The sequence below is a fragment of the Bubalus kerabau genome, chromosome 3, assembly GCF_029407905.1.
Source record: "Bubalus kerabau isolate K-KA32 ecotype Philippines breed swamp buffalo chromosome 3, PCC_UOA_SB_1v2, whole genome shotgun sequence".
Classification (NCBI taxonomy): Eukaryota; Metazoa; Chordata; class Mammalia; order Artiodactyla; family Bovidae; genus Bubalus; species Bubalus kerabau.
In genome coordinates, this window is record NC_073626.1 from 188,283,589 (window position 1) to 188,303,363 (window position 19,775).

General features: G+C 51.6%; 1 protein-coding gene and 1 long non-coding RNA gene across 2 annotated transcripts in view; one reads left to right on the forward strand and one right to left on the reverse strand.

The window, feature by feature from the left end:
• Positions 1–19,775, reverse strand: part of IGSF21 (immunoglobin superfamily member 21) — a 283,942-nt gene that overhangs the window by 154,740 nt on the left and 109,427 nt on the right. The gene's annotated exons all lie outside the window — the stretch shown is intronic.
• Positions 7–2,740, forward strand: LOC129647128 (uncharacterized). The gene is made up of 3 exons (XR_008712285.1): positions 7–106; positions 2,092–2,244; positions 2,413–2,740. It is a non-coding gene; the product is annotated as an uncharacterized LOC129647128 (long non-coding RNA).

A 19,775-nucleotide genomic window follows, 5' to 3' on the forward strand; every position in this document is an offset into this window, starting at 1 on the left:
CCGAGAACCTCCCTGGCCCTCAGGGATCCCGTCAACCCTGCAGACACTCCTTGGGATGAACTGTCCGTGAAAGCAGGCCCTGCTGACCACGCCTCAGTGTATTTCTGTAAGATGTCCCAGACCTTCCATCCAGCACTACTCCTCCCCCTTCTTTTAGGAAGCTGTAACGTGCGTCAGCTCTGTAGGAAACGAACAGGCTGAAATACGTTTCCAAGGGCTTCCATGGAGGCTCCAGTGGTAAAGAATCTGCCTGCAATTCAGGAGACCCAGGTTCAACTTCTGGGTTGGGAAGATCCCCTGGAGAAGGGAATGGCTACCCACTCCAATATTCTTGCCTGGAGAATCCCATGGACAGAGGAGCCTGGCGGGCTGCAGTCCACAGGGTTGCAGTGGGTCAGACAAGACTGAGCGGCTAACGCTAGTGTTTCCAAACCTATTTGAATAGGTGTCCTTTAGCCAACCCTTAAACTCCATCAGCATCGTATGCACCCAGACCCTGGAATGCAGATTTGGTATTCTAGGTACTTCTGCATTTCCAGCCTCAGAAAATTTCTCCTGGTGAGAGAGGAACAGAGACCCGGGAAGCTGCTGTTTTGCTTCCTGAACCCCCAACCCCCATCACACACACCTTGCAACCCTGGGCCGGGGTGGGGGTGCTGGGAGTGTGACGGGCTGACGACCTGGGAAGGAGTCTGGATCGTCCGCAAGCACAGATGGTGTTTCTTACACACCAGCTGTCCCCGGAATCCCTGCCCGGCTCCCAGGAGCCGGGGCTCTTCTCCTGATAGACACAGCCGGGCCACACTGATGCCCCCTCACCAAAGTCCAGCCTGCTGAGTCCTCTGACCCACCCCTCTGCCTCCCAGAGCCCCATCCTGAGGGCAAGTAACCCGCTCCAGCTTGGCGGGGGATCGCATTCTTGGGCTGATCATCCAGGCTCATGGGATTGGCTTCCTGCGGGTTGATATCCAACCATTGATCTAATGGATCAATCCAGTCCGATTGTCTTAATGAGAAAACTAGCCAGAATGGGCTCAGGGATTTCAGTTGTGCAGGCAACCTGAGCAGATGGGGCCCAGGGGTCTGACCCCTGCCTGGAAGTTAATGGTTACAACATTCTGCAGAAAAAAAAAATAATCGACCTCAAGGGGATCAATTTGGAAGCTGGAGGCAGACTCGACCTGTGTGGTCCAAAACTTCAGTTCCCAATGCCCAGGGAAAGGGAGTGAAGTTGGGGCTCACCCCAGGTGGCCTCTAACTTAGACCAAAGTTCAGGCTCGCAGGGAGCCCCAGAGAACACCTGACCCACGACAGCAGTGACCGAGCTAACTGAAAGGAGGGACCGCCTTCTGTCCCCTTCTCTCCTCATTTATTCTGCCCCAGATTGTGCTCCCACCTGCTCTGAGCAGGCCCTGGGCTGTATCCAGGAAGCAGAGTGGCTTGAGCATTGCCTTGCTCTCTGGGAATGGACAGTGGAGGGGCAGATTCACCACACGACCCCACTGGACCAGGGTGACGACAGGTGACCGTGAGGGCCTAGGGGAGGGAAGAGGGGAAACCTGACCCAGCCTGGATGGTCAGCGATATCCCCAAGCCCAGTGGGCACCAAACCGTGACAAACAAGGAGGCCGCCTGCCAGAGGATGAACCCCAAGGGGAGGGAGGACCCTGGGGCGAGCCAAGTGTGATACAGTAATAGTGTCTCCCATTTCCATGGTGCCCGTTCTGTGCCAGCCACTGGACTCCGCATGAAATACACACTCACTCACTTAATTGTCAAGACAATCCTAGGAGACAGGAGCTAGGATTAGTCCGACTTCCCATGCGGAAACAGAGGCTAAGTAACCTGCCGAGATCACGTAGCTATACATGGCAGAGCTGGGATTCAGACCCAGACCTTCCGATTCTATTATGACTGCCATTCTGCCATGCTTCACACAGCTAGTGATGGACGCAGTGAGGGCGGGCCAGCAACATGTCCCATCCAACACAACAAGGGTGTGTCGCTGGGGGGAGGGCGCGCGACAGGAGACCAGGACCTGATCCCTTCTGTATGGTTCCCAGCCTGACCCAATGCCCACCTTTCCAGTAGGGCTGCCTTAACCCTCACTTTTGGAACTACAATTGAGATGAGCATCATTTGTCCAGATGGCTGAGGAGCTCAAGACAAGAGAATGGTCCCTCCCACTGGAAGGGGACAGAAAGAACAGATTCTCAGATGCATAAATCTTCCAGCCAGCCCAAGGTGGGTACAGATGGTGTATGTGTGTGAGGCGGGCCGGGGGGCAGGGGACACCAACTTGCAGGGTCACCGTTTCCTGGAGAGCCCTGAGGGAACCATAGGTGTGAGTCCAGCAGGCATTGGAGGAAATGGTGGGAGCTCTGGTTTTTATTGAGAATCTATACACTCCAGTCAATCCTAAAGGAGATCAACCTTGAACATTCATGGGAAGGACTGACGCTGAAGCTGAAGCTCCAATACTTTGGCCACCTGATGCGAAGAGCTGACTCATTGGAAAAGACCTTGATGCTGGGAAAGACTGAAGGCGGGAGAAGACGGCGACCCTTTCCTCTCATTTTTGCTGTACAGCAAAGTGACTCAGTCACACACACACACACACACACACACACACACACACACACACTTCTTCATGTTCTTTTCCATTCTGGCTGTCACAGCGTGTTGAATGTAGTTCCCTGGGCTGCACGTAGGTCCTTCTTGCTTATCCATCCCGTCTGTAATAGCTCGCCTCTGCTAATCCCAGATTCCTTCCCCGCCCGGCCCTGGCCCCCCTTGCAGCCACAAGTCTGTTCTCTGCACAGCGTGGGGCTCTTGGGGGCTCCTCTCTTCAGCCTGTCCTCTGCTTCGTGGGGAGGACTCCTCATGGGTCTCCTGGCTCTGATCCCAGGAGAGGATGAGATGGGATGGGGATGAGATGGTTGGATGGCATCACTGACTCAAGGGACATTAGAGCAAACTCTGGGAAATAGTGAAAGACAGGGAAGCCTGGAGCGCTGCAGTCCATGGGGTTGCCAAGAATCGGACACAACTTAGCGACTGAACAACATTCACTTCCTGGTACTATGCCAGACACTAGGGATACAGTAATGAGAATAGGCACATCCTGCTGACGGTCCAGCAGAAGAGACAATAGCCAAAGGAACAAGTGATGGGAAATGTGCCCGGCATAATGTGATCTAATACGTAATAAGCGTAATGAAGAAAAGAGAACCAGGGTAAAGCAAAAGAGAGTAATGGGAGAAGGGTTGATCTGGACAGGGTGCAACCCAGGAGGCCTTTTGAAAGGGCCAGAGGAAAGCAAAGTGTAGGCAATGCCAAAGAAGGCTCACACTACCGCACAATTGCACTCATCTCACACGCTAGTAAAATAATGCTCAAAATTCTCCAAGCCAGGCTTCAGCAATACGTGAACTGTGAACTTCCAGATATTCAAGCTGGTTTTAGAAAAGGCAGAGGAACCAGAGACCAAATTGCCAACATCCACTGGATCATTGAAAAAGCAAGAGAGTTCCAGAAAAACATCTATTTCTGCTTTATTGACTATGCCAAAGCCTTTGACTGTGTGGATCACCACAAACTGTGGAACATTCTTAAAGAGATGGGAATACCAGACCACCTGACCTGCCTCCTGAGAAATCTGTATGCAAGTCAGGAAGCAACAGTTAGAACTGGACATGGAACAACAGACTGGTTCCAAATAGGGAAAGGAGTACGTCAAGGCTGCATATTGTCACCCTGTTTATTTAACTTATATGCAGAGTACATCATGAGAAATGCTGGGCTGGAGTAAGCACAAGCTGGAATCAAGATTGCCGGGAGAAATATCAATAACCTCAGATATGCAGATGACACCACCCTTATGGCAGAAAGTGAAAAGGAACTAAAAAGCCTCTTGAGGAAAGTGAAAGTGGAAAGTGAAAAGATTGGCTTAAAACTCAACATTCAGAAAACGAAGATCATGGCATCCGGTCCCATCACTTCATGGGAAAGAGATGGGGAACCAGTGTCAGACTATTTTTTTGGGCTCCAGCATCACTGCAGATGGTGACTGCAGCCATGAAATTAAATGATGCTTACTCCTTGGAAGAAAAGTTATGACCAACCTAGATAGCATGTTGAAAAGCAGAGACATTACTTTGCCAACAAAGGTTCGTCTAGTCAAGGCTATGGTTTTTCCAGTGGTCATGTATGAATGCGAGAGTTGGACTGTGAAGAAAGCTGAGTGCCAAAGAATTGATGCTTTTAAACTGTGGTGTTGGAGAAGACTCTTGAGAGTCCCTTGGACTGCAAGGAGATCCAACCAGTCCATTCTGAAGGAGATCAGCCCTGGGATTTCTTTGGAGGAAATGATGCTGAAGCTGAAACTCCAGTACTTTGGCCACCTCATGCGAAGAGTTGACTCATTGGAAAAGACTCTGATGCTGCGAGGGATTGGGGGCAAGAGGAGAAGGGGACGACAGAGGATGAGATGGCTGGATGGCATCACTGACTCGATGGACATGAGTCTGAGTGAACTCCGGGAGTTGGTGATGGACAGGGAGGCCTGGCGTGCTGCGATTCATGGGGTCATAAGGAGTCAGACATGACTGAGCGACTGAACTGAACTGAACTGAAAGCAAAGTGTGAGCCATGTGTGATTCTAGGGAGCGAGCATTGCAGATAGAAGACGTCACACGTGCAAAGGCCCTGAGACTGGAGTGTGCTTTTGAGTCTTCTGAACAGGCAGTGGTGGGAACCTTTTTGCATCATGTGTCCTCTGAAGCCCATCCGTGACTGAGGACCAGGATGAGGGTGGGGCAGGTGAGGTGCCTGCTGCTGCTGCTGCTGAGTCGCTGCAGTCGTGTCTGACTCTGTGTGACCCCATAGACGGCAGCCCACCAGGCTCCCCGTCCCTGGGATTCTCCAGGCAAGAACACTGGAGTGGGTTGCCATTTCCTTCTCCAATGCAGGAAAGTGAAAAGTGAAATTGAAGTCGCTCAATCATGTCCGACTCTTAGCAACCCCATGGACTGCAGCCTACCAGGCTCCTCCATCCATGGGATTTTCCAGGCAAGAGTACTGGAGTGGGGTGCCATTGCCTTCTCTGGTGAGGTGCCTAGGGTGCTGGATTTATGGAGGCGTTTACTCCCCCTGCAGGACCCCGAGTCCCTGCCCTGCTGGAGTCCTCTGGAGCAAACACTGGCAAACTCTGCCCTCAGGAAGTGACCATGGCTCCCACTCCTGAAGTTTCCTTCCTTGAAGTCACAGAGGGTGGGGGATGGGGGTGAATCGCTCCCAGCTGAGGACCCTCCTCTCATTTGACCCCCTGGGAGCGGCTGGGGCAGAGGAGGGGTAGGGCCAGGCCACAGAAGAGGCAGGAGGTCTCAGTTCTAAGGATTAAAACCTCCTTCCCTGGGCACATGGCGCTTTCTGGATTTCCCAGAAATGCCCCTCCTACTTTCCTGCCGGCTCCTGCGGCAGCCTGCCTGCGCCTTGTACAATGCCGCGATTCCCGCGTGTGTCACACCGGAGGGGGGCATGTGTCTGTTTGCACATCTGCCTCTCCTTCTGGAAAGTGAGTTTCATTAATATCAGTGGAGTATTGAAATAAGCGTGTGAGTGCTGCTCTTTGAGTTTCCTTCTGGGCAGGCAATCTCGGTCCTCACACCACCCCGTGAATACTACTTCTCTGCCTCAAAGGAAGAACGGCAGGTCAGAGGGATGAAGGGCCGGGCTGCTGCCAGGTAAGCAGCAGAGCTGGGATTTGGACCCAGATCTGTCTGACTCTGAGGCCAGTCTTTGCTACCGCTCAGAGCAGTCGTGAAACTTGAAGGTCACAAGAAGATTCTGGGGCTCGCCTGTGATTGGCCGTTGTGTTGACTGCATCTTCAGCAGAGGCCTGGGTCTCGGGGGGGAAGATGGCCAGGGAGAGACGGAGACTGCAGACACAGTGGTCTGGGTGGGGGCAGACCCCAGCGACGGATGGGGGGCCCCGTTCCTTCCAGGCTTGAGAGCCTTACCACGAAGTTGGGCTCTCTAGAGCTTTCCTAGCCAAGGCCAGGACAAGCCTCAGGCAATGCGTGGGCTCTGTTGGGTCTGGAGGCACAATCAATGGCTGGGAAGGGAGGGAAGAGCAGGTGGCAGGGTGACTTTCTGACCTATGTACCAGGCAAGGATTGCATTATCTGTCAACACCTGGGTCACGGGTGAGAATCACCTTCCCAAACAGACGCAGGCTGGAGAGGGAAGAGCGACGGTGCGTGGCCGAGGAGTATTTTTGCAAAAGAAAAACACAGCGGAAGTTCTCCTCTAGGTCCAGCGAGCGTTCCCTCAGCTCCTGTTTCACAGGTTTTCATCACCTTCTGAAGACCCTGCCTTGGTTCTTTTTCTGAAAATACCCTCCCCCAATTCCTTTGCTTCTCCTACCCACAGACTTTCAGCAAGTTTGAAGTCAGTTATCTGGTTCAAGTTACTCACCCCACGACTCAGTCATCACTAGGCAGGTTGTGTGGCTGCTAAGGACTCAGTGTCCCCATGTGTAATGCCGACGTCCCACATGGTGAAGCATGTTTCAGGAGTTTGCTCATCTTGAGCCCTGCCCACAGCGGGGCACCCCTGAGCCTCCGCCAGATCCCTGTTCCCTCCCGGTCCCCACCGTCCAGGAAGGGCGGTCCCTGGATGGAAGTGGGAAGAGTGGGATCTGACATGTGGAAGCTAGTCAGAGAGTGGGAGAAGGTTCAGGGCTGACCCTCTCAGCCAGGTGTCCCATCCGGACTGCGGTCAGAGCCAGGAGACCCACGAGGAGTCCTCCGCACGAAGCAGAGGACAGGCTGTAGAGAGGAGCCCCCAAGAGCCCCACTCTGTGCGGAGAACAGACTTGTGGCTGCAGGGGGCAGGGGCGAGGAGAGGAGGGAATTTGGGATTAGCAGAGGCGAACTGTTACAGACAGGATGGATAAGCAAGAAGGACCTACTGTGCAGCCCAGGGAACTACATTCAACACGCTGTGACCAGAATGGAAAAGAACATGAAGAAGTGTGTGTGTGTGTGTGTGTGTGTGTGTGACTGAGTCACTTTGCTCTACAGCAGAAAATAAACACATAGTCGTAAACCAACTATACTTCAATAATTTTTTTAAACTAAAAAATAAATAAAATCATGCATAGGTGAAAAAAGAGCCCCATTCTGCCAGGATCACTGAATCAAGCCCCCGGACGGGTGGGAAGGGCAGGGATGGGAGAGATGGGCCCACGCAGCCGCCAGGAGGCAGTGGATCCAGGGGAACAAGCACAAGAGAAGAACTGTGAGCTCAGCTGGGAGGCCCGCCGGCTCTGGGACCTCAGGTGAGCCGCCCCTCTCTCTGGGCCTGTTTTTTCTCATCGGCAAAATGAGGGGTGAACTGCATTTTTGGGGTCTTCCAGCTCTGATCAGCCCCATGTCAGATGTTCACTGAGCTCAAATCCTGACACCGTCATCGCATATATGACGCAGCTCCATTTCTCTGAGACGTGAACTCGTCCATGAATCAGCCACCAGCTGAAGACGGAGCTCTGTCTTTCTCGGCATTAAACTTGCCACCAATCAGCCCTGATGCATGAGCCCCCCACCCCACCCCCTGGCCCCCACCACACACGGTATCGAGAAGCAGGATCAGGAGTGGAAATGGATTCATCTTAACTAAGCAGTTCATTATCCCGAACGGGACCATCACTCTCAGCCTCTATCTCTGACAGCATTTACGCCGCTCCCGTTAGGACACATTTAGCAAAATCGCAGGCACCCTCCCAATGAGGTGCTGGCAAACGGCTCCTCTATCCAGAAACTCCCCTCGAGACACCCAGCATCGCGCCCCTCCCTTTTCCCAACTCGGGGTGGGGCATGCGTCCAGAGGGCCGGCTCATGTCTGGCCCCAAGGGTAGAGGGCAGTCAGGGAGGGCTTCCGTGGGAGGGGCACAGTACAGGCCCGCTGTGGTTTAGTGAAAAGAGGCATGAATTATATCAGGGTGATTTTATCAGTGTGCCCAGGACCGAGGGGTTTCCTGGGACACGTGCTTTGAATGCTAAAACTAAAATGTCCCCAGCAAACCAGAACAAGTTGGTCACCATAGTTCCGAGCCTACCATGGCCGTGGCGAGGGCTAAATCACTAAAGCTCTCCACCTGCTTCAGTCATAAGGCAACCCATCCCTCCCAGCTGTAGGCACTAGCGAGTGGAAACGCTGACTCCTCCCAGCCCTCGCTTCCTCGTGAATGCTTGCTAGATGTTGGCGCTGCTTAAGATGTAACTTGTGAGGTTTGTCCTGGGCTTCCTCATCCATGGATGCCCTCCAATCCTCCTCCACCAGCAGCTAGTGTGCTTTCTTTAAAATGTGCTCCCCAGCCTCGGAAAGGGCCTCCAGCGCTTCCCATCGCTCCACAGAAAGGGAGGGGAGCTGGCCCAGGCCTGGGTCTCATGGCCCAGCCAGGCCCTACTGAGTCTGCTCTTCATCATGTGCAGACGCTGATTCCTCTCCAGGCCCAGCACAGGCGTCCCCTCAGTCCCAAGGCCTCACTCTGCTCATCCTTCAAGGAGTCAGAGAGGTCGCACTTCCACAAGAAAGCTCTCCTTGACTCCTCAGGTTACCACAGTCCCCCCGATCACCCCTCCCTTCCGACCACTTAGGACACTTGGAGCTCCTGTGACGATACGCTCATTGTATGCCTTCCGACCACTTAGGGCACTTGGAGCTCCTGTGACGATACGCTCATTGTATGCCTTCCGACCACTTAGGGCACTTGGAGCTCCTGTGACGATACGCTCATTGTATGTTCTCTGTACGCAGGGCCAACTGTCTCTATCTGTGTCGCCTGTATGGCTAGAACAGTGCCCAGATTTGCATATGTGTTGAAAGAAGAAACGAATTAATTCTGCCCACCCTCTAGACTGTTCCGTAATGAGAGCAGGTGCTGTTCCCAGGAGGGCCTTCTCAGAAGCACCTCATCCCTGTGGTCCGAGGCAGCCCCAGCCAGAGGGGCCGTGACCCCACATGCCTTCTGAACCTGCCTCTTTGACCACACCTGCTTGGATTGATCTTGATGTCATCTGAGAGCATCCTCTAGGGCTCCTCAGAGAGGTCAGGCAGGAAGCCCCTCTTGGTGAGTGGCTGCCCCATCGGGGATGGTAGGATATGAGACATAACAAGGGAGTCAACAGACAGCCCAGAGGGTAGAGCAGAGACCACAGGTGGCGGGAGCCATGGGTAGAGGCTGCAGAATCCAGGCCCAGCAGCACTTGCTGGACCCACAGGGCCCTGGAGCAGGAAAGTGGGTGCCATCCAGGCAAGGCGACTGCGAGAGCTGGCAGGCTCAGGGCCGGGGCCAGAGCTGCTGCTGCATCTGAACAGTGTCCTGTCTCTCCTGGAACACTGCTGAGCTGGGGTCCTGCCTCCCTCTCTTCTCCTGTTGCCTACTGTCAGCAGAGGTAACCAGGTACCTTGCTGCAGATGGGTTGTGTGCATACATGCTAAGCCACTTCAGTCGTGCCTGACTCTTTGCAACCCCATGGAGCCCACCAGGCTCCTCCTCTGTCCATGGGATTCTCCAGGCAAGAATACTGGAGTGGGTTGCCGTGCCCTCCTCCAGGGGATCTTCCCACCCCAGGAATCAAATCCGTGTCTCCCACGGCTCCTGCATTGCTAGAGGGTTCTTTACTGCTGAGCCACTGGGGAAGCTACTGGTCTATTTCCCTGCATCCCAGCTGGTCTCTCCGTGCCCACCTTCACCCCTGCCCATCCCTCTCATTTCATCTCCCCTCGCCCTCTGCCTCCTTCACTCCACACACAGTGAACACTGCTGATCCCTGACTCCTCCGAGCTCATCCCTACCTCAGGGCCTTTGCACCTGCTGCTCCCACCTCTCAGAACAGTCTCTCCCCAGACACTCACATGGCTTAAGACCTCAATGCTTCCTCTGCTCAAATGCCCCTGCCGTGGAGAATCCTTTTCTAATCATCCTGTCTGTATAAAATTGTATCCTTGTTATTCTCTAACTCTCTACCCTGAGCTTCTCTTTTTAAAATATTTATGACTACCGGATATATATTTATTTGTTTATTATATGCTTTGAATTCTGGTGTTCTTCCCCAAACTGCCTGCTACTATCTATGTTTCAGATTTTTCAAATAGATGTCCACACATTCTGTCCAGGTCTCATAGCTGAATTAATGGAAAATAAAAAGATGCTGGTCTTGACTCCATTTCACCATAACCAGAAATCCTTGGGTTTGTGGCTTTTAATCACTACTTCAGATCAGATCAGATCAGATCATTCGCTCAGTCGTGTCCTACTCTTTGCGACCCCATGAATCGCAGCACGCCAGGCCTCCCTGTCCATCACCAACTCCCGGAGTTCACTCAGACTCACGTCCATCGAGTCGGTGATGCCATCCAGCCATCTCATCCTCTGTCATCCCCTTCTCCTCCTGCCCCCAATCCCTCCCAGCAGCAGAGTCTTTTCCAATGAGTCAACTCTTCGCATCAGGTGGACAAAGTACTGGAGTTTCAGCTTTAGCATCATTCCTTCCAAAGAAATCCCAGGGCTGATCTCCTTCAGAATGGACTGGTTGGATCTCCTTGCAGTCCAAGGGACTCTCAAGAGTCTTCTCCAACACCACAGCTCAAAAGCATCAATTCTTTGGCACTCAGCTTTCTTCACAGTCCAACTCTCACATCCATACATGACCACAGGAAAAACCATAGCCTTGACTAGACGAACCTTTGTTGGCAAAGTAATGTCTCTGCTTTTGAATATGCTATCTAGGTTGGTCATAATTTTCCTTCCAAGGAGTAAAGAAATTAGAACAGTTCCTGGCACTTAATAGTATAAGTATTAATAGTAGCTCAATAAATATGCATTAAATGAATGAAAAAAAAATAAGCAAATGAACATGTGGTATCTGGCTGCTTTCAAAGGATATCTATAATTATTAGCTCATTAATTACCATTGCAACCCTGGGGAATAACACCCCCAGTTTGGAGTTAAGGAGACTGAGGCTCAGAGATATGGAATGACTTTCTCGTGATCTCACAGAACCAGGCTTGGCAAGAAGGTCCTTTGATCTGAATCCACCACTCTTCCATCCCACAGGAGGCCCTGTCCCTTTCTTCCAAGTGGAGAAGCTGAGAACAGGAGTGGGTAGAGGGATGAGGTGCCCAGAAGCACTCAAGAAATCTTTCTTGCAGTGCAGGGGGGGGTCATACACCACTGCAGGACGCAGCACTTCCACATCGGAGCAGGCAGATGACTGACCGTCCAGGCCATTTTCAAGTTCAAAGCCAGCGGCAGGTACCAGGAAGGCCGGATGATGGATCTGAGACCTCTTCTGGGACTGTGAGCGACCTGAGGCTGGATGGGTGAATTTGCCCCTTCCCGTTTGTGAACACCGTCCTCTGAACCCAGCTCTGGAGAGTTCCCGCGGCCCAGAAGTGCCTACCTTGTGTCACCCAAGTCAACACTCGTTGATTCAAAGTAACTAGAGAAGAGTCAAAAGCAAGGGAACACCATCTTTCTCTCAGAGGGCAGGGGCTGTTTCTGCCATCAGACTAGATGTGCCCTGAGGACAGAGGCAGCGTCCCACCCTCTTCTGTGTCTGGGATCGCAGACGTGGTGCACAGAACTCTGAGGACCCTCCTTCCCTGGAGAACCAGCTTGGACCACATCGAGACTTGACCCGGGGTGGGCAGACAGTCGGGTGGTGGCAGCCGGTCCACCTTCAGAGAGGACCGTGGAAGTCAGGGCCACAGGACTCCTCACGCCACCCTCCCCTTTTTCGTGGGGCTGGGGTTTATCGCCACGTGGTAACAGGAGCTCATGCACCACCACCCATGAAGAAAAGAGGTCACCCCACCTCATGAAGACACACACCAGAGTGTGGCACCGAAAACAGCCTCCCGGGATGCTGCAGTCGTGTAATTACTGCCATAATAAATATTATTACAACAGACCACTTACTGCAGCCATATCTTTCAGGCAGGGGCTGGGGGTTGTGTGAAATGCACCCTCGCCTGCTGGGCTAACAGGTCCTGTCAGCCCTCACCTCCTTGGCAGCAGACACAAAGGTGGGACAGAGCGTGGAGGGGGCCTTTTAAGGAAAGAAAGCTTCTGAACGAAGAGCAGAGGTTAATAGCTCATTTGTCTCCGAGATGGATCAATTCTTCCTCTCCAATGGCTCTCAGAAGTGTGTCTGCCCTCCGCCGATCCTGCCTTGGTGTGGGCCCTCAAACGTCCCCCCAGGGCCCTGCACAGCCCCCTTGCTGGTCCCCAGCCTCCAGCCCTGTCCCTCCGATGCCTCCAGCACACTGGAGTCTCCACGACATTTCTCAAATGCATATGTGCTGACGCCACCTCTCTGGTTAATGTCATGCGATCTCCCCAGCCCATTGCCTTCCAATTCAGGATCAAGTTCAGCTTCTGTCATGGCCAACCGGGCCCCTAATGACCTGGCCTCTCTCAGCCTCTCCAACTCAATCAGTCTCTCCCTGTGTTTGCCGATCCATGCCCCAGCCCTCCCAGACGTTCTCGGGCTCTTCTTCCGGCCCGTGCCATTTCCCCTTCCCGGGCTGCCCTTTTGCTCTCAGTGCACCGGGGAAATCTGTACACATCCTTCCAGGTTCGATGCCACACTCACCCCATCCTTGATTTCCAGGGGTCTGACACTCCCTCGTCTAAGATCATGGGGGGAGCCCTCGTCTAAGAACACAGCCCCCTGTGAACAGCTCAGTCACAGCCGGTCCACATCGCGCTGTAGTGTAACACAGGCTTCTTTGTGTATGTCTCTGCCATCAGGCCGGCAGTTTCTTAAGGTCAGGGGCCTGGCGTGCATCCCTGTAGGATATCTGGCGTGTGATGAGTGTTCGGCCCGGCTGCTGCACGCATGAAGTAATGAATGAACTAACACATGTGCGGTGCACAGCACAGGGCTTAGTAAGCGGCGGAGCCCTGGAGCCCTGAGGACTGGGCTGCTGCCCAGTGAGCTGATGCCACATTTATGACCCAAATCCTTCTTCGTCTGCGCGTTGCCTTTAGAATTTAGTCCAGAGCCCCTCCCCGACACTCAGAGCCTGTTCCCTCCAGCTCATGTCTTGCCCCTCTGCCTTTTTTCAAGCTGAGTCTCAGTCATTCTGAACTACTTAGAGCTTCTGAAATATGCTTTGTCCAGCTACTGGGTCCTGGCTCCCACCATCCTTTTGCATCACTTTACCCCCATCATGTCGATAAACCCTTCACATCTTAGTTTAGATACCATTTTCCCTAGAGGCTGCCCGACACACACCCTGACTTCACCTACCCTGCACCCTGAACCCCCAAATCATGGGTAAGTGCCCTTCTCATGGCATCAAAAATAACCCTAACGTGTTACATGGGGTCACCTTTTTTTTTTTTTTTTGCCAGTCTGCCACCATTGTGAACTATGAGCTCCTGGAGGATGAGCTCCAAACGCATGATGCAGTAGCTTCTCGCTGGCCAGGCTGTTGGCACTGAAGACATACTGAATGAATGTACGAATCCGTGGATGAAGAAATAAAGTCCACAGACATTTTCAGTTAGCCTCACCTCAGCCACAACATCCAATTCTGTTGAGGCAGCAAGATTTTTTTTTGTCTTACTTGATTATGGATTTACACTCTAAATTTGAACCCTGGAAAGACATCTAGATGGGAAGGCCCCACCCTCAGGCTCCTGGTTCTCACCTCCCCCAGCAGAAAGTCAGCTCGGTTCTGGGCCACCAGGGACCTTAAACATTTTACATCTTTGCAGGGAGATGTGCCCGCCACTTCCAGGTGTCCAACGGCTTCCCAAACCTCCCAGACTCTTCTGAAACACTCCCCCTCTGTGATTTCCAGCCAGCTAATCAAATTCCCCTCTGTCAGAGGCAATAGATGCTCAAAAGCCTTGTAGTGTTAATGTTTTATTCATGACATATGTATTATTTATCATTAGTTTGTTTATTTATTATTAATTTGTGTTTCATTATTGATAATGATGTGGTTCTACTATTAATAAGAAGGCTTGGGAAAGCTGTTCTGTGGCGCTTTGAAGACACCTGATGCTTCTCTGATGGATTCTCTGGAGGGTCTGGAGAGCCAGGGTGGGTCGTTTTTCTTCCCAGTTTGTGGATAGGAGACACTGAGGCCAGAGAAGGGCAGAGCTTGCTCATTCATTCCTCTTGCCTCGGAGATGCAGGCAACGCAAGGTGACGCGACCGGGGAAATGGTCCATCAGGCAGCATGCCCTGGGCTGACGGCGGGGCCAAGTGCATGGGCTGCGGCAGGAAGCTGATGCTGGGCCTGCCAGTCAAGCCTCCGTCTGCACCAGCTCACCCTAGGCTCCGTCGCCAAGGTTCATCCTGAAGTCGTCCGTGCCTCACTTGCACAGAGTGCCTGCCTGCTCTGTGTTATGTGCTCCCCAAATCACGTTTCCTTTTCCTCCCAGAGACTCAGCCAGACTACATTTCCCAGCCTCCCTTGCTGTTTGGTAGGGTCATGTGACTAAAACCTGGCAGAGGAATATGGCTTCCAGGACGGGCCTCTAGAAATCTGTGCCATCCTCCACATCCTCTCTCTGTATCAGCTGCCTGATGGATACAGAGGAGGATGAAACCAGAAGATGAAAAAAATCTGGCTATCTGAATGACCAGATGGTATGGAATGTCCTTCTACAGCCCCCAGCTGACAGTGATATGAGTGAGAAATAAAATGCTATTGTGTTAATTATAAAAGACTAGAATACTGGGGTGGGTTGCCATTCCCTTCTCCAGGGGATCTTCCCAACTCAGGGATTGAACCCAGGTCTCCCGCATTGCAGTCAGATTCTTTACCAGCTGAGCCACCAGGGAAGCCCAAGAATACTGGAGTGGGTAGCCTATCCCTTCTCCAGAGGATCTTCCTGACCCAGGAATCAAACTGGGGTCTCCTGCATTGCAGGTGGATTCTTTAACAGCTGAGCTATGAGAAAAGCCCCACTAATTATAAAGATAACTTTATAATAAATATATTGTATGTAATAAAAACAAACCTACGATAAAGAGAGTTTGTTGAAAAGCAGAGACGTTACTCTGCTGACAAAGGTCCGTATACTCAAGGATATGGTCTTCCCAGTGGTCATGTATGGTTGAGAACCGGACTGTAAAGAAGGCAGACCACCAAAGAATTGATGCCTTTGAACTGTGGTGCTGGAGAAGTCTGCTGAGAGTCCCTCAGACATCAAGGAGATCAAACCAGTCAATCGTAAGGGAAATTAACCCTGAATACTCATTGGAATGATGGAAACTGAAGCTGAATCTCCAGTATTTTGGTCATCTGATGCAAAGAGCTACTCATTGGAAAAGTCCCTGATGCTGGGAAAGATTGAGGGCAGAAGGAGAAGAGGGCATCAGAGAATGAGATGGCTGGATGGTATCACTGATGCGATGGACATGGACTTGGGCAAACTTCGGGAGATGGTGAAGGACAGGCAGGCCTGGCAGGCTGCAGTCCATGGGGCTGCAAAGAGTCGGACACAACTGGGCGACTGAACAATAACAACAATGAAATAAACACAGAAATTATTACAACTAATAGTCACTGAGATTTTAAAGTGCTTTGTCCCAATAGTTATTCTGCTAACACGTCCCACTGCTATGTTGCACAAAGTATGTACTCAGTAGGTTCTTCATGAAAAAAAAAAAAAAGAAGTGAACAGGCAGATAAATGAACAAGTAACAGAATTAATCAGTGGGTTCAGCTGCACTGGGTTGGATACCCAGACCTTAGTTCTTCATCACAGAGTAGCACAGAGAAGAGGTTTTTATGATCTTGGGTTGAAAGCTTTTTGTTATATAGATGATAAACTGAGGCGCAGAGAAGGGAAGGGCCTTGGCAGAGGTCAGAGGGACAATCAGCAGCGAGGAAAGAACAGACCTCCGGCCTCCCATTGTCTTTTCTCCAAAGGCCTTTCATTTGATAGCCTGCTGTTCACCCTCTAGCACTTTCTCAGTATCCTGAGGGGTGGGTGAGGGGAATCATCGAGTCTTTATCCCTGGGTCTGTCCAGCATCCAAAGAAAAGCTGAGAGGAAAGACAGATGAGAGACTGATGGGCTGCAGGATGCCCATGAGATGCCTGCCCAGCCATGCCCATCTCTGTTGTGCCCTCTCTGGGCCAGGGCCACCAGGTCAGGGCTGACTCTGTAGCCAACCATGGGAAACCCAGAGGAGGTGCTAAAATAAAAGGAAACAGCTCCAGACTCTGAACCCAAAAACCCAGGTTCAGTTCTCATTCTCCCACTGACACAGAGGGCAAGTTCCTCTCCTTCTCTGGCCGGGCCTCAGTCATCTCATCTCAAAAGGGGGTTTATGGTGCTTATTTCTCAGGGCAATGGTGATGCTAAGACGGGACAGGAGAGGGCAAAGTGATCTGAAGAGCGCGAATGGGAAGCTGTGGATATTGTCAGGGACCGCCAGTGCCCGGGGGCTTCCCTGATGGCTCAGCGGGTAAAGAATCTGCCTGTAATGCAGGAGACACAGGAGATGTGGTTCGATCCCTGGATTGGGAAGATCCCCTGGAGGAGGAAATGGCAACCCACTCCAGTATTCTTGTCTGAAAAATCCCGTGGCCAGAAGAGCCTGGCGGGCTGCAGTCCATGGGGTCGCAGAGTCGGACACGACTAAGTGACTAAGCACGCAGACATGGGTGCCGAGAGGTTTTAACAGCGGCCTTGGGAACCGGACAGATCTGGGACAGCTGCTGACTCTGCCCCAGGCCAGCTCTGAATGAGCTGCTTCACTGCCCTGAGACTCAGTTTCCACTTCTGCCGGGGGGGATGATCATCCGCACTTCTTAGGAGTGGGAGGGGTAGGGGAAAGGCAGACGCAGAGAGATGGTCCAAGCCAAGGGCCGAGTGCAGCAGCTGGCCCTCCAGGGCAGCATCCCCTGCCTGAGCCGCCCTGCTTTTCCATGCCCCCCGTCCTCTTTCATCAGCAAGGCGACCTTAAAGAGTTTGCTAGAAAGCTTTTGGGCCAATGACCTCCGTCCACTTTTTTCTGGACTGGCCGGATCAGCCTCAGGAGCGTAGCGGACGAGAAGTCACCATCTCCTGGTCGATGGTGTTTTGCTTCCTTTACGGAGGTTTTTGAAGCAAAGCACACAGAGGGCCCTTCATCCTCCGACATCACTCAGCATCACGAGGCCAGATTCGTGAGCAACGGGGAAGCTCCTCTGACTTAAAATAAAATTTAAAATATGGATGAGAGGTTATTAAGGAATATTTTAAAAGAAAAATAGTTATTACTCAAGGAACACAGTCTAAGCTAGGTTATAAACTGGTCTTAATCAGTAAAACGAGGCAACTTAATGAAAAAAATTACAATTTAAAATAGGCCTACATTAAATAATAATGCTTCATAAACACAGAAGTCCTTTAGCACATGAGAATTAATTGCTGCGCTCAGGAGCTAAAGGCACAATAAAGGAATCCTTAATTTTTTGGTCTTTCATTTTTCTCTTTCGAAAGGCAACCTGGGTTAGACTAGATTTCCTCGCCTTGGCACCAGAGGGTCTGGAAATTTGCAGAGGGAATTTGCTCAGCAACAATTCTGTTTCCTTCAACCTATTATTTTAAGGCACGGTCTGAATGAAGTGTGGCTTTTCTCTCTGGATCTGCATCAGTTTTAAATAAACACATGTGACAGTTTTCTCTCTGTTGAATCAGGGAATGGACTCATTTTGCAGAATCAAAGCCCCTGAGTTCAGAGCCTTCAGGCTGAGCGGCTCAGCTATCAGAGCAGCAGCTTTCCTGGTCCAGCGAGAGCTCGCATCTCATTTACAGCTGCGGTTAGAAACAATCCAATAAAGCAGAGTGGTCTCATCCGGGGGGGAGTCTGCCCGACCAGGGAGACACATGGCAGTGTCTAGAGAGGTATTTTCGGTTGTCACAACTAGTGGGGGTGGGGTTGCTACGGGCGTCTATTTGGTACAGGCTAGGGATGCTGCCGAATGTCCAGCAGTGTACAGGACATGCCCCCCCAGCCAAGAATCGTCCCCCCCCCCCCAGGTGTCAGCAGTGCCGAGGCTGAGAAGCCCTGCAATGGAGGAAGAAAAGCAAAATGCTGTGCACTCAGGCCTTCCCAGCCCAGGAGGCAAGGAGCGTCTCCAGACGGCAGGACTGGCCACCTGAAGCTGGGAGTGTAGGCTGCTGGGAAATTCTTCCTCGGCTTGACCCCAGCACCAGCTGTGTCTAACACCTGACCTCCACCCAAACTTCTTCCCCCTGAAATGGATCAGCTCACTCCTTCAGAGCGTCTCTCTTGCCCCCCGGAACCTATTTTGATTTTGTGATAGGAGACTCCTAGGAGAAAGTCCTTTCACGGTCACCCTTGGCAAAAAAGATTTTTTCTGCAAAGCGAGAATCCAGGCTCGCAGAGGAGACAGTCTCTGGGCTCCCTCCTCCCAGGGGAGCGTTCAGCGCCTCCCTTCTTGCTAATCTGGCTCTGACTGCTTGGCAGGAGAAGCAATCTGGTCTTCATATTAATACTTTACTAGATGCACACATCTTGCAAGATAAGCATCAGCCTATTACATCTGTTTGGTTATAGAGTGCCTGCTTGTCACCTGAAGGCCATTTGGGCCTTATTTGCTCACCATCTCACTTCTTCCTTCTGGACACCAAGGTACAGATTGGAGACATGTCACTGAGGGAGGGGTTAGGTGAGGAACAAGGGGGTTGGGGGGATGAGCTGGAGACATTTGATTCCCATTCTCCAGGGCTCAAGTATCCTGCTTCCTAGAGGGGGTGGAAAGGCATGGGGTCCCTAAGCAAGAGATGCATGGACCATGGGCCAATTTATCATCAGGACAAGAATCAAGAACAAGACAGGGAACTCTCCAACAACTGGATAGTTTTAGCTCAACTTACGAAAGAATGCTGAATCTATCGTGGGCAAGTATTAGGTAAGTCCTGCCCAACCAGCCAGCCTTTCCAGTAGGAAAGGGCTTGAGGCAGTCCGTAAAAACAGACCAGAATCTTGCTCTGCCACTTCCTAACTCTATGTCCTTGGAATACGGCGCATCAGTCTTCTTATCTATTAAGGAGGAATCTGATGTGGACCTCCCAGGGCTGGAGATAATAGAGGTACAGAGCTAACGTGCGTCTGAATATGTGATTGATGCTACCACTGTTAGAACGACTCTATTTCTTTTTATAGGTATAATTTACAGTAAAATGCTGTAATAAGATATAGTAAAATCTCACTTACACACCCAGACAAACCACCACCTAAATGAAAATATAAACCGTTCCCAGGACCCCATCACGATCTCTCATGCTCTCCAGGCATTCCCGCTCACCAGCCCCCAGGATGACCTCTGTTCTGGCTTCTCCATCCTAGATTAGCGTTGCCTCCTCCCGACCCTCCTATATAAATAGAATCGGGCCAGAGATGCCCTTTGGTGTCTGGCTACTTTTTCTCAGCACAATGCTTCTGACATTCATCCACGTGTTGCATTTATCCCGAGTTTGTGCTTTTAAAAAACGTTTCCTGGGTAGTATTCTGTTGCATGAAATGCCACAATCCATTTATGCATTTGACGACTGAGGGGCGTTTAGGTGGTTTCTAGTTTGGGGATTTTATAAACAAAACCTATAGTTGTCATTAAAATATTAGGCCTAGACCCAAGGGACAACCGGTCAACCCCTTTCTTCCCTGGGGAACTGATCCCTGCCCTTGGCCAGCTCCCAGGCAGAGAGGCGCTCTGCTGAGTTATGA